The 12,853-nt window shown below is 43.3% G+C and overlaps 1 long non-coding RNA gene across 1 annotated transcript in view; it reads right to left on the reverse strand.

Moving 5' to 3' along the window:
• Nucleotides 1-8,277: 8,277 nt before the first annotated feature.
• LOC144680317 (uncharacterized) overlaps nt 8,278-12,853 on the reverse strand; it is a 28,677-nt gene continuing 24,101 nt past the window's right edge. Inside the window, exon 4 of the long non-coding RNA XR_013576534.1 lies at nt 8,278-8,872. This is a non-coding gene — a long non-coding RNA (uncharacterized LOC144680317). The remainder of the gene's footprint in view (nt 8,873-12,853) is intronic.

Consider the following 12,853-nt stretch of genomic DNA (forward strand, 5'->3'; position numbering starts at 1 on the left):
TAATCAATGTCAGTCCTGCCAATAACAATCTAATTACAGCCATTCTTAGTCTTTAAAATGTACCTCTGTAAAACATCATCAAATATTAAAAATCTAAAAAAGGTTTGATGCAAAATATTTAACTATTAACCAACTGCACAAACTATAGGGTTTATCTCTTAGCCTGCGGTCTGATGGAAGGTACAGTATCCTTTTAGCTTTAGCTGAATGACCTGCTGTGTATTTCCAGCATTTATTATTATAATAAACCACTTGTTATGGATGAAGTAGCACCATAGACAGCAAAATAGAATTACTGTCACATAATGCCTAATCTAATTACCTTCCTGCAACTAGAGTCAAATTAAGTAAAAAAAATAAATGGGTGGCCAAAATCATGTCCTTGTCATTCTTGCCTGCTATGTCTTCAGCTAAAAGTGTAATGTGGCTGATCATACCTTCACTCCTCTCACGTTCCCACCTTCATAGACATATGCATCCAGTCAAATTGGTTCACTCCATAGAGTAGAAATTGGTATGTGTTACATCCATTTTTCACGCGTAAACTGGACAAAAAATCTACGCGCACTGCTAAGTTAGTAGTGCCCAGTGTTTTTAGGCATTCCAGATGGGCTTAATCGGGGACAAAAAGAAAGGCTTCCAGTAGCTAGAGTCATACCTGATAAAAAGAAAGATGGTAGTGGTTGTCAGAGGCTAGCCATCACAGTCCCAAGATATTGCTGCAGGCATTTGTTATAACAGCGTTCTGGCCCAACCGTATTCATCATTATAATCTTCCCTGTCCTAAGGTCCAGGGTGGAACTGTTTAGTGACCATTTCATAGTGTTCAACTCTATTCAGAACTGCTCCAATAATGGGGCAGCCCATGCCAATCTGCTGTGGAATCTGGCTAAATTATGGGCTTGAGCTGATATAAGTGGCAGATAAAATGAATGTCATATAAGAGCCCGGTAATACCCATCTTGTAGAAGAAAAATCCCAGCTAGTTTACCTTGACCTTTAACATCACCAACATCTTGGGTTATAAATGACCAGAAGCTGAACTAGATTAGTCCTAGTAGGACTATGGTTACAAGAGCAGGGTACTGTCTGTCTACTTGGTGACAAACGGCTCAACTCCTGATTCATCCATTCTTCTCCTTCATTTATAAGGCCCAAGTCAGTAATCAGATTGAATACTCACCACTTGCCTGGACAGATGCAGCCACAACACTCAAAAAGCTTGACTCTATCCAAACTGAGTAATTGGCTTGATTCCTTGCTTGATCCTTTGCAACCGGGCTTAAATAACTTCCAAATTAAATCCCTTCTAAATTCAAAATTCTTGGACTCATCTATAAATCTTTCCATAGCCTTGCACGATCCTACCATTGCACCTTCACCAGCTTTCCAACTATCCAACTCTTGGCCACTATGTATCTCACCATCCCAGTTTTCCTTATGTCTGTGGAGGACTTCCAGCTATCCATAATAGGAAATGAAAACCTGGGTCTTGAGTCCACAGCTGAAAAAAATCAATTTAGATTTAGTACTATAAGTTTTGTTTGGGACATAAATAAAAAATGGGACTTCAATGTGTATTGTTGGGTACTAGATATTTGTTTGCTGTTTTTTGTTTAACTTTTTTTTGTAAGCATAGAGCCACGGAGCAAAACTGACTAAAATCTGGCACAAATGATCTCATTTTGATGATGTACCTTTGAGAAGTCATAAGGATGGTTCATCTGGGATGTGAAAGAAACACACTCAAGTTTGGAGGGCACACTCTCAGGGCAAATAAAGGAAGCTAGACCTAATTCAGGAGTCCCTGTGCTGATACAAACTCAAAAAATGGAGGTATTTTATAACAGTCCAGTACTGACACAGCTCATTTCTTTGAGCAATATTATTCAATAACAATATTAATTTTAAAAGTCAGAGCCACATATTTACAGGTATCTGCATAACATTAATGGGTACTGGATGGAATGCTTTTTGTCATCCAGTTCTTAAAAATCTTTCATTGCAACAAAGCAAAAGGGTGAAAAGGTGGCATGCTTCAAACATTTTTGGGGTATAAAAGGTACACAACAGAGTTTAATACAACAGCACAATGTTTTGTGGCAGCAGTGCATGTAACACTGGATTGGACCAGGCACTCAATAGTCATCCATTGAAACCACCTGCAACAGGATTAGGAATTGTTTAAATATGATAATAAAGATCCTGCACCTGAATCAAAGACTTTTTCTTATAAACATGGTGTGCTTGGACACCTGAAACATTTTGAGCTGAACTTTTCGGTGGAGCATAATGCTCACACCACTCCCAGAAGTAAACTCGATTACAACCAAAAAAGGCGACCCCGCAGAAATAATATTCTGGGGGCGAGCTTAACCAGCTGAGGGTTGGACTTCTGACCCTCAGTGAATTAATTCCCACCCTCGAAACCTGCTGGCCAATCTGATTGGTTGGCAGCTCTTGCAGTCTTAGGAGTGCCAGAAGAGAGTAGTGGGCACTGCTGGTACTGCAAGGAGGCCTGCGAAGAAGTGTCATGAACACGGGACAAAGTGAATCTGGAGTTTCTTGGGAGGGAAGGGATCGGGCACCCTAGGGAGAGGGGTGGTCTGTAGGTTTTGGATGCCAGGCTGGGAGGCACAAAGGGGTGTACGATCTTATGGGGGAGTACCCTAAAGCAAACAGGGCATCCACCAAAGGAGGTGCTCTCCTTCCTTCCCACCCTTTCACCAACTTTGGTAGAAAACAACCTTCCCACTCTTGCCCGCCCTCCACTACCCAGTGTATGATTGCAGTGGAGGTGGATTGAGGCCCTTAATTGCCACTTAATTGGGCAGTCAAGGGCCTCAATAGACCTAGGAGTGGGTGGCCTAGTGGGCACCTGATCCACCCCCTGTATTATGGGAACTGGATCGGTGGTGGGCGGGAAGGTGGGGAGCAACCCAATTGGCCTACTTTATGTACCCCTCCCCAACGAAAACACACCCATCAGATGGTCTGTAAAAGTCCCCCTTTTGATTTCATTCTCACCTCATCCTCACCAACCTGCCTGCCACAGATACGTTTATCTATGACACCTCACATTCCTTACGAAGATGAAGTCTCATCTTCACATTGAGGACACTTTCCATTGTGTTGTGTGGCACTACCACCGTGCTAAGTGGGATAGATTTCAAACACATCTAGCCACTCTAGACTGGGCAACCATGAGGCACTGTGGGCCATCAGCAGCAGCAGGGTTGTACTCAACCACAACCTGTAACTTCATGGACGGCATAAAAGTAAGAATGTTATGCTTCAGTTATACAGGGCATTGGTGAGACTGCACCTTGAATACTGTGTGCAGTTTTGGTCTCCTTATTTAAGGAAGGATGTAATTGTGTTGGAGGCAGTTCAGAGGAGGTTTACTAGGTTGATATCTGGAATGAGTGGGTTATCTTATGAGGAAAGGCTAGACAGACTGGGCTTGTTTCCACTGGGGTTTAGAAGAGTTAGGGGTGACTTGATCGAAGTATATAAGATCCTGAATGGTCTTGACAAGGTGGATGTGGAAAGGATGTTTCTTCGTGTGGGTGAGTCCAGAACTAGGGGGCACTGTTTTAAAATTAGGCGCCGCCCTTATAGGACAGAGATGAGGAGAAGCTTTTTCTCCCAGAGGGTTGTGCAACTTTGGAACTCTCTGCCTCAGAAGGTGGTGAAGGTGGGGTCACAGAATATTTTTAAGGCAGAGCTAGATAGATTCTTGTTAGGCAAGGGAATCAAAGGTTAACGGGGTTTGGTGGGAATGTGGACCTCAACACACAAACAGATCAGCCATTATCCAATTGAATGGCGGAGCAGGCCAGGGGGCGAATGGCCTATTTCTGCTCCTATTTCATATGTTACTATGTCCCCCACTCTACCATTACGATCAAGCCAGGGGATCAACCCTGGGTCAATGAAAAATGCAGGAGGGCATGTCAGGAGCAGCAGCAGGAATACCTAAAAATGAGATGTCAACCTGGTGAAGCTACAACACAGGACTAATTGCATGTCAAACAGCATAAGCAATAAGTGATAGACAGAGCTAAATGATTCCACAGCTAATGGATCAGACCTAAGCTCTGCAGTCCTGCCACATCCAGTCATGAACGGTGGTGGGAGCCCATCACATCATTGCAAAAGATAAGGCTGAAGGATTTGCAACAATCTTCAGCAAGAAGTGCTGAGTGGATGATCCATCTTGGCCTCCTATGGAGGTCCCCAGCATCACAGGTGTCAGTCTTCAGCCAATTCAATTCACTCCACATGATATCAAAAAAGGGCTGCAGGCACTGGATACTGCAAAGTCTATGGGCCCTGACAACATTCCAGCAATAGTACTGAAGACCTATGCTCCAGAACTTGCCGCATCCCTAGCCAAGCTGTTCCAGTGCAGCTACAATACTGGCATCTACCCAGCTATGTGGAAAATTTCCCAAGTATGTCCTGTATACAAAAAAGCAGGACAAATCCAACCTGGCCAGTTACCACCCCATCAGTTTACTCTCGATCATCCGTAAAACGATGGAAGGGATCATCAACTGTGCTATCAAGTGGCACTTGCTCAGTAATAACCTGCTCACAGATGCCCAGTTTGGGTTCTGCCAAGGCCGCTCAGCTCTTGACCTCATTGCAGCCTTGGTTCAAACGTGGACAAAAGAGCTGAACTCCAGAGGTGAGGTGACAGTGACTGCCCTTGACATCACAGCAGCATTTGACCGAGTGTGGCATCAAGGAGCCCTAGCAAAACAGGAGTCAAGGGGAATCAAGGGGGAAAACTCACTGCTGGTTGGAGTCATACCTAGCACAAAGGAAGATGGTTGTGGTTGCTGCAGGTCAATCATCTCAGCTCCAGTACATCACTCAGGGTAGTGTCCTAGGCCCAATCATCTTCAGCTGCTTCACCAATGACCTTACTTCCATCATAAGGTCAGAAGTGGGGATGTTCGTTGATGATTGTACAATGTTCAGCACCATTCGTGACTCCTCAGATACTGATAGCCAGGCTTGAGCTGACAAGTGGCAAATAACATTCGTACCACACAATTGCAAGGCTGACCATCACCAACAAGAGGGAATCTAACCATCACCCCTTGACATTCAATGACATTACCATTGCTGAATCCCCCACTATCAACATTCTGTGGTTACCATTGACCAGAAACTGAACTGAACTAGCCATATAAATACTGTGACTACAAGAGCAGGTCAGAGGCTAGGAACCCTGCGACAAGTAACTCACTTCCTAACTCCGCAAAGCCTGCCCACCATCTACAAGGCACAAGTCAGGAGTGTGATGGAATACCCCCCATTTGCCCAGATGAGTGCAGCTCCAACAACACTCAAGAAGCTTGACATTGTCCAGGACAAAGCAGTCCACTTGATTGGCATCACATCCACAAACATTCACTCCCTCCACCACCGACACACTGTAGCAGCAGCGTGTACCATCTACAAGATGCACTGCAGAGACTCACCAAGCCTCCTTAGACAGCACCTTCCAAACCCACAACCACTACCATCTAGAAGGACAAGAGCAGCAGATAGATGGGAACGCCACCACCTGAAAGTTCCCCTCCAAGCCACTCACCATCCTGAATTGAAAATATATCGCCGTTCCTTCGCTGTCGCTTGGTCAAAATCCTGGAACTCCCTTCTAACAGCACTGTGGGTGTACCTACACCACATGGACTGCAGCGGTTCAAGAAGGCTGCTCACCACCAGCTTCTCAAGGACAATTAGGAGATGGGCAATAAATGCTTTCCTAACCAGCGATGCCCACGTCCCATGAACGAATAAAAAAAATTCTGAACCCACCAGAATATCATAAGAACTATTGAGAGAATCCTCAGATGTAGCAAGGCAAGTCTTGTATTAGACTGCTAGGGTGCTTTCGAGACAGGTTTTTAGCCGTTTTAGCGAGTGTTTTTCTAATTAATACTTAACAGATTGAGTTGTGGAGGATAAGCGCTATTTTTCCAAATTTCGCTAGTCTGAGTTGCTGAACATGGGAGTGTTTCTGGACATGCTATTGAGGATTCCAAATCAGGAGGAAGAGCAGCAGCAAACATCTGGGCAGGTTTCAACAATAGGACAAAGGAGCAAATGGCCAATTTGGACCCAGCAAGATCCCACAAACAGCAATGCAATAATACCAAGGTAATCTGTTTCTCGGCGTTAGTTAAGAAATAAATATTGTCCAGGACATTAGGGAGAATTCCCCTACTCTTCAAATTAGTGCCATGAGATCTTTGACACTCACATGGGAGGGCAGATGAGGCATCTAGTTAATGGCTCATCCCATAGATGGCACCTCCAATTGAGCAGCAGCCTCAGATTTTGTACTCAAGTTCCTACATGATCGATCTAGCAACTGTAATAATTTGTGTTCTCTAAGCATGACATACTTATCAAAACAAGTTTGAAATGTGAAAGAAGACTATAAAATCTATCAGCAAAAACACATTTAAAAATTATTTTTGCCTTTTGTTAAACTGCAGAGATCCAGAACCGAAATACATTTTAACTCATTTAACTATTCCCCTGAGGCTCTTCAACAGGTGGTTTATATTTTGCTATAAGTAACAGATATGCAGTGCGAAATGGAAAATTTTGGTGAAAATTTCCATTACATAAATATTGGTTTAATCTTTAAATCAACAGCTTTGCTTAAAAATATGAAAAAGCGTGTCAACTAATTACACCTTTTGTAGTTCAATTTCTTGTGCTGATTATGTGTCATGTTGAATTAATTTCAAATGCTTCAAGACTAAAATAAATGTTTAGCAACATGTGTAATTTGTATTGGCAAATATCTCACATGAAACTGGAATTGTTAATTTTTGACTAGAGTAATGCTTACAAAACATAATATATAGAACTCAAAACAGATGTAGAATATATCCAGTGGCTGAAAATTACATTGCAACTGTGGTGATGGTATGGTGCAGTGGAGCCCCAACACACTGTGGGGTTGATCTTGACTTTATGAAATGGATGATAGTGACTTGGAAGACTATTTTACATAGAATCAGAAGGCAGACAGGTGGGTAGAATGTTAAAGTCAGTAAAATTGACAGCCTGAAAGGGGCTCTAACAGGCCAACTTCTTCATTTCAATCCAACATGTTAGGCTGCGAGGAATGAGGCCCAGGAGACTATAATGAATGCCGTATCACCAAATGTATCATCAAAAAGCTATCAACATGCACTTCAGGTGCCTGGACATTTCTGGATGTACCCTTCAGCATGCTGCATCCAGGGTTTCCAGCATACCCATGGCTCTGCACAATCTCCAACAGTGAAGTTTGGGCCTGCAGTAGGAACAAGGCCTAGGGTGTCAAACTCTAGGTGATTCTGAAACAGTGAAGACAAAGAGGCAGAAGGTGACTCGGGTAATGCACCCACCAACAACATACACTGCTGCTCGGGACGTCCAGGATTCCTTCAAGATTGTGAGGTTCACTTCCTCAAGTGCACCTATCTAACAAGCAAATGTAAAAACCATTTTCTCTCTTTTTATCCTCTTGTCAATGTCATTAACACAAATCAGACTGCAAAACAAACAAGCATTGCTTTCATAGCACCCCCATTTCTGATTGTCAATTTTTGCCTTCGCATATATAACCATAGAAATGAAAAGGCCGCTTGTTATTCAATAAGCAAGAATGGCAAACATGGAAAGTGGTTTAAAAAAATTAAAACTTATGTGCTTCAAATAGACTACAGAAGATAACAATCTAACAATGTGTAACATACCCATGTGTATCCCTTTCTGCAACTCCAAATCTTTACTATTCCTTTTCCTACCGTTGATATGTAGTGCAAGCCCTAAGACTTCAACAGAGCTAGAGGCAGGCTGCTCAGAATCTTGTTCTGGCTGCTGAGATGCTCTTGACTGCCATCCTTTGGATTTTGGAGTACATGAGACCCCTGTCAAAGACTTTTTCATCAAGAAACAAGGCAGCATGACTAAGCACAGAGGGGAATAACAAAGTGGAAGTGCTCTGAGCCAACTCTCCACTTCCATGTCTTTTCCCCTCCCATGACTCAGTTGTACTTCCTTAGCAATTAACTAGGGAAAACTTTACTGCCGATCAGCGGAGCAATGTAAGGCCTAGGCTAGGGATCATTTGTCCCATTTAAGGCGGCATTCAGAATATGAAAACCATTAATAAAGGTCTTCATGCACTGGTGTGATTGCCTCATGCAGTTGGTCACTCTTTCCATGAAGGCATCCTCAAAAAGGCCTGTGATTATACCTCTCATGTTTGAGACAGGCTCCTCCAAACTCTCTGTAATCATGCATAGTGTGCTTTGAACAACAGCTAGTACAGTGCAGTCGCTCGTTAAATACCCTCTTCATTAATGGACTCCTGGTACAGCATCTGTGTCCAGTTGAGTAAAGTTTGGACAATCCTATGTCCTATAACATAGATCCTCCACAATAGTCCCTGTTCTATTCTAGAAAGCAAGTTGTTAAAGGATAGTACTGGAACCAAACTTTACTCAGTTTTACATTTATTTACAAAGCGAAATATAACAAGCATAACTCGTACACACCACAATTTCAATAAGTGTCTCTTTATATGTGCTCAAGTGAAACCCCAAATGTCCTCCACTTGCATATGCACAATTAATTAACAATTAATATGCAATTAACTGTTCCTGCCACCAACTATGTGCTCTTACTTATGTGTGCATTGTGAGTTATCTACTATCTGTTTAATCCCACCGAAGTCTGAATAACTGTTGCATGGTTCTACATAAGTCTTGTGACTGCACACTCAGAGGGAGTGAACTCTTCTGAGGAGTCATCCTCATGGAACACCTTGACCACCTCCTACTGAAAGATTCTGTGGGAGATAAAAGTCAGGAATGAGTACTGTGCAGGTAGGAATAGCTGAAGTTTCCATTAATCACATAATCATACAAAAATCATTCTTGACACCAAGTCAACATGAGTGAGTATTTTATGCCATGCAGCTGTCTGGTATTTAATATAATCACCAGGAGCTGGGAGGCTCTCATCTCTGCATCTCCAATAGCCAGGAATGCCAACACTCCAGTGATCCAGTGCCTCCTCCCCTGCAGATGTTAATTGAGAGTTGGCTGGAGGACACCTTCAATTCTCTACCTTTCAATGCTGCCTCTGTTCTCCTCTCCTACAAGGAGGGTAAAAAAAAAAATCTATGAGTGACAGTAATGACGTGTTCACCTGATGGATGTAGAGCATTTGTTGATGGTGATTATGAGGGACAAACAAGACATTGAAACGTAGAAACATTGATGACACAGAAGGAAGCCATTCAGCCCATCATGCCTGTGCTGGTTGAAAAGGAGCTAATAAGCCTATCCCAATTTCCAACTCTTGGTCCATAGACTTGTAGGTTAAAGCACTATGATTTCTAGTTATTGTTACTCTATTACATAATTCTGAAATCTACTTGCAGATATACTCCTCTGTCTGCGATTTAGTTGTCTATAGCATTGAGCCTCAAACTTGTTCAGTTGAAGAACTCCTTTTCAAGTTGATTAATAATCACAGACCCCACACCATGTGAATTAAAATCCTACACAATACTCATAATATTCTTTACATGTAACACTTTCATGTTTTAATAGCACTTTAATAGCAAGGACAGGAGTCCAGAAAGGGGAAAGCAGTAGAGGAGAAGGGGATGAGCAAGAGCAATGGGTAAGCACAGCACGGGATGGCAGAAGCATGTGGAGAGCAGGAGCCTGGAGAGAGCAGGAGAATGAAGAATGCAGAAAGCCGGCGAGAACATGAGCAAGGAGAGAGCAGGAGCCTAGGCAGAACAGGAGCTCAGAGAGAGTCAGAGCACGGAGAAAGGAGAAAACCGGAGAGAACAGGAGCAGGAGCCTCACATTGACCACGTCACCCAGTTGCCAGCCTTGTGTTGTGGATCTGCTGGAAGGTCTCTGTGGAACCCCAGAGGTTCATAGTCCCTGGTTTGAGAACCACTAGTCTATAGTAGACATCTCGCAGAAGAACAACTCCCATTCTGCTCCTTAACTCTAGCCAAATAGATTTTGTCTATGAATCCTCAACCATACCAATTCCAGGGCAGTAATAGCAATTTTCGTCAACACTGTCACCCAACCCCTCCACATTTTCCTTCCCTATTCCTCCAGAATACATTGTAGCCAGAAATGCTAAGATCACATTCCTACCTTTGTTTGAGTCAGGTCTCTGTTATTACTACTGATCAGAATCCCATGTGGCGACTCATGCCTGCAGCTACACCTTATTTATCAACCTTTGTGCATTTACACACATATGCTCCAAGCTCACTTCCATCTGCTTTGTATTTCCCCACTGCCTGATCCTTCTGCTTTCCGGACAACTCTTTATTCTAAAGCACTTAATCTCTCTCAATTCCCTATGCATCTTGTCTCTCCTCTCTAATGCTTGGTTGTGGTTCTGCTCCTCCTTCTGCCAAGTTAGTTTAAACACTTCCCCATTGCACTAAGGTAAAAACAAATGCTGGAAATCTAAAGCAAAAACAGTAAATGCTGGAAAAACTCAGCAGGCCTGGCAGCATCTGTGGAGAGAGAAACATAGTTAACATTTCAAGCCCATATGACCCTTCTTTAGCTCTGACGAAGGGTCATATGGACTCGAAACGTAAAATCTGTTTCTCTTTCCTTAGCTGCTGCTAGACCTGCTGAGTTTTTCCAGCATTTACTGTTTTTATCCCCAAAGCACTAGTTAACCTGCTGGGATGGAGAACATCCATCCCAGTCCCATTCAGGTGCAATGTGCTCATCTGAAGTTCTCCCCTGCCCCAGATTTGGTCTCAATGCCCCAGAAATCTGAAGCCCTCCCTTATGCACTATTTTTTCTCGCCATTCATTGACCAGCTTTAACTTTCTGTTCCTTTATTCACTAGCATATGTCTCTGGGAGTAATCTACCTTTGAGATCCTGCCCTTTAGTTTCCTCACTCACTCCTGAAATTCTGTAAGACCTCAATCCTTTTCCTTCCTATGTCATTGATTCCAAAATGAATCAAGGCTGTCCCTTTCCTCCTGCAAAATGTTCTGCGCCCATTCCGTGACATCCTTTATCTTCACACCATGTGAGACTTACCTTGGCAATTGCAGAACTGCCTTGTAGGAAGTAACCTTTTACCCTTGACAGGTTACTCTATGGCTCAAACATGAGAATTACGAGAAATAAGGAGACAACATTCAAAGCTCAATTAAACACCAACGACTTAACTTGGTATTCCTACCAATCTAATAAACAATACAATTCACTCATTACAATATACCCTTTGGTCGTACATACATTACAAGGAATCTTACATACGTTCAAAAGCGAGTGGTCAGCCTCCTGCCAAGCATGCCTTCTAGCAGCTGAACAAGCTACTTTGGTTTAGCACTGGATCACCTTCTTGCTACAGTCCTATACCCTTCTTTCCAAGGTGGCTGGATGTTTCATGCAACAGTGGAAGGCAAACTAAGAGATATTGCAAATATCTCCTGTTCCAGCCAGGAAGGAGCCCATGCGTTAAAATTCATGGTCATGGTCACCTTCACAGGCACTGCAATGCTGTCTTCACTCTGCTCTGAGGTTGCTGTTGTGGCTGAAGCAGCTGGCAGATTTCAGTGAGGATATCCTTAGTGAAGCGGAGACGCCTGACACATTGTTCCTCTTTGAGGTTCAGGTAAGAGAATTTTTTGCTGAACACCGTGCATCCTCCATGTAATTTCCACAACCCATATTCATTGCCAACCCTTTGACCTTGCCATCTCCAATGGCCTCACTATTCCAATAGCATCAAATACAGATAAAGCCATCTCTGAGCACTTCCTTGTGCTCTCTACCCACATTCCCCTTGCCCCACCCAACCCTACTTCCTTATATATTTAACGCTGGTAAAACTTTCTCCATTGTCACTGACAAAATTTCAGCTGCCTAGCCTTTGGGCCTCGACACCACAACATTTCTCCATGTACCGATCTGCTCATCCATACCCTCAACTCCACCATTGATGACATTGTTCCCATTAATCCCAACACACTCTCTCAGCCTGGCCATTCCCCTGTACAGCCCTCATCTCCATTCCCTTAATGCCCTGGGACACAGGCTGAACATAAGAACATAAAAAATAGGAGGATGGGTGGTGTTTTGCCTGTGTTTTTTTAAGTTTTAACCGAGTCGTGATGACTTTGTGTTGGGTACTGGGAATTTTGTGTTTTGTACTGTGGGGTTGTGGGTGTTTCAATAAAGCAATTGTGAATCATCAGAAGAAACCTGTCTCGCTGGTCATTCTGCTCAAGCCATACACTTGTGAATCTGGTGCCACGAACTTAAGTTTGAGGAGGGTCTCTGAGGGAAAAGGGGAACTCCTACAGATAAAAGCAAAACACTGCGGATGCTGGAAATCTGAAACAAAGACAGATAATGCTGGAAAAGCTGAGCAGGTCCGGCAGCATCTGTGGAGAGAGAAACAGAGTTAACGTTTTTTTAGTCCATATGACCCTTCTTCAGAACTCTGAAGAAGGGTCATACAGGCTCAAAATGTCAACTCTGTTTCTCTCTCCACAGATGCTGTCAGACCTGCTAAATTTTTCCATCATTTCTGGGGAACCCCTACAGAATTGCGACCGTGACAGGACACCAGTAGGTGATATGGCTGAACAGACAGCACAATGGACAAAGTCGGGGAGTAAAAGTGATCCTCCCATAACAATGGAAATGAGGTTACAGAAGTATGTCTGTGAGGAGCTAAAGCCAAATGAGGCTTGGTCAAGGGAAATAGCTAATTCAGAGGATCCATTAGGATGGGTCGAGGGGTGGACTGAGTC

Source organism: Cetorhinus maximus, chromosome 5 (genome assembly GCF_964194155.1).
Source record: "Cetorhinus maximus chromosome 5, sCetMax3.hap1.1, whole genome shotgun sequence".
Lineage (NCBI taxonomy): Eukaryota > Metazoa > Chordata > Chondrichthyes > Lamniformes > Cetorhinidae > Cetorhinus > Cetorhinus maximus.